Below are 2,762 nucleotides of genomic sequence, written 5' to 3'. Positions count from 1 at the left end.
ACCCTCCTTTAAAGGAGGAGGGGCACCCCCACCCTCCAGTTAAGGTGCATTCATGCCATGTGGGAAAACGGCACACCCTATCCGGGCTTCACATTTGAAACATTTCGAGATTTTCCCTACTAAAGACATGCAAACAAGTCATTAAAAAGAAATCCCTCTATGTTTATGCGTGTGTTTTGAATAGGATTGCTAAAAAAAAAAAAAAAAACTTTTATAAAAGACAGGGTATGTCAGTGCCTTACAAGTAGCGGAAGCATTTGGTGGTCAACATTAGAATATAATATAAGAAAATAAGGCCAAAAGATGTTGGGCGCCAGAGGAGCCCAGAAATGAATAGGCCCAATCCTCTCTTGTTGATTGGTTAGTGTTTGTTCACCAGTCTTTGCTTAGCCGGCACTTTTGACTCCCAAAGAAGAGCCGGCTCTTTCGACTCCCGAACGGCTCTTTATTTAGGATCTTTTGTAGCCTATATTTTACCTTAACTTTGCAAAAAAAAAAAAAAAATCCTCAGTGTTTTTATGAGAGACCTTATAATTGCCTAATTCTTTGCATTTATTCTGTGACAAAACCACTTTTACATTTGTTTATTTCAATTAAACTTTTTTATTACACAAATTAACAATAAACATCAAACAAATCCACAGAACAGAACCAAAACCAGAACCAAACTCCTTAATTCTCACGTGAATACCGCATGCTGGTCGCCATGCTGGCCAATCATAACAAAGCTCTGTGTAACCAGAGCTGGAACTGAGCACTGAAAGTGAAACCTAAGCAGCGAATGGAAAAAAAAACTTGGAGTCGGCTCTCACTTGATGCGAGCCGGCTCTCAGAGCCGATGCTTGTGCGCATGACCCATCACTACTGGACACAGTAGCGTCGGGATGAAAGGGGATGAAAGGGGAGTGCCCAGCTGTAGTGTATTTACTACCACTGATTAAAAGAAAGGAAGAAAAAGAAAAGGAGGGCTGTACAGTGGTGTCACAGCAAGGAGGTTCCACTCCAGCTTCCTTCCACCGTCCAGAAGCGTCCATATTTAAGTTCATGTTGAATCCATATGGACCCTCAGAGGGAATGTGAGCATGCTGGATTTATATACGATGCACCCCACCTCTTCCCCGGTGGCATCTGGGAAATTGATGAAAATGTCCAATTACAGCGTCTCCTACTTCTTTGTGGTAGTTTGTATAATCCAATGTGTTCTGTAGGAGAAAAATGGGAACGTATTTTTATCAAAGTCAAGTCAAATTTATTTGTATTGCACATTTCATGTACAAATCAATTCAAACAGCTTTACATAGAATAAAAGCATTGCAGCGGGGAGTGGAAGAAGCATTAAAAATACATAAAAGAACATAAAGAGAAAGAAATAAAATAATTCAAATGATTGCCATTATGTCACCATTAAAGATGGCGATGTGAACTTTTACTGGCAGTGGTACTCGTAGGGTGCGGTACTGGTTTCAGATTGTTTTCAGCAGCCAGTCAGATGACAATCTTTGCGGTAAGACGTGTTGCATCACTTCCTGTTACCTTGCTTGTGCACTGTGGAATTTCTTGCTCCGCTTGGAGCAATGCCGGTTTGGCAATGGTATTATCCGGGACCTATCCCGGCCCAAACCATCGACCATAGGGAAAATAGTTGTAACTAATTTTTGTCACTTATCTTATTCTTGCATTAATATCAATTGAAATGTAGTCTGCATAAATTCACCATTAGAACGCAGCCGTCTGCTGCATCACAGCAGATTAAAGGATAAGATCGGTTTTTTGACATTGGGCCCTTGATTTCACATTATAACATGATGTTCTACTCACCCCTGCTTGTTGTTGAACATTTGGAGCTGTTCTGAAGATATTCGCGAGGCGTCTGGCTGCTCTCTTGAGATATTCGGCCATGAAACGGTTTCCTATGGGCAAGCTTATACAGGCACAAACTACGCTGTTTATAATTTATTAATTACTCTACACTAGCACTGATAACGTGGAGGTGCGTCGCTTACTTAAAAAAATCCGGGTTACTAATTTTGAATTTTAGCCGAATGAATAAATAGGCAGCAGGTCTGTGGGCTGTCTGTGGCAGTAGCACGACGATGACGTCAGTTACACCCACTTTACGACGAAAAAAACAAAATTACAATAACCCGGATTTTTTTAAGTAAGCGACGCACCTCCACGTTATCAGTGCTAATGTACAGTAATTAATAAATTATAAACAGCATAGTTTGTGCCTGTATAAGCTTGCCCATAGGAAACCGTTTCATGGCCGAATATCTCAAGAGAGCAGCCAGACGCCTCTCGAATATCTTCAGAACAGCTCCAAATGTTCAACAACAAGCAGGGGTGAGTAGAACATCATGTTATAATGTGAAATCAAGGGCCCAATGTCAAAAAACCGGTCTTATCCTTTAAATAGGTTCTACCATGTAAGGGAATTCTCTCCTCCCAAATGTTTCAGATGGTTTGGCCCATGGCTCGTCTTTTAAAGAACAATGGCGCGACACAGAGCGCGTCAGTGATGGAGGGTAGAAAGAGGCCAAGTGGAACAGAGAGGGCTAAGCTAAAAAAAAGACAGGAGGTGGCACCCAAATGTGCCAAATTGACAGATATTTTCTCAAGACAAGCTGGTAGGTTACTGAGAGATATGGATAATAGCAGGCCTGGTTGTGAATTTGATCAAATAGACCAGAGGTCTTCAACAGGGGGTCCGCGGAGGTACTGCAGGGGGGTCGCGAAATCTTTGGTTGATTAGACGATTTTTA

This window comes from Odontesthes bonariensis, chromosome 6 (assembly GCF_027942865.1).
Source record: "Odontesthes bonariensis isolate fOdoBon6 chromosome 6, fOdoBon6.hap1, whole genome shotgun sequence".
In the NCBI taxonomy this organism is placed as follows: Eukaryota; Metazoa; Chordata; class Actinopteri; order Atheriniformes; family Atherinopsidae; genus Odontesthes; species Odontesthes bonariensis.
Note: the sequence above shows the minus strand (reverse complement) of the source record.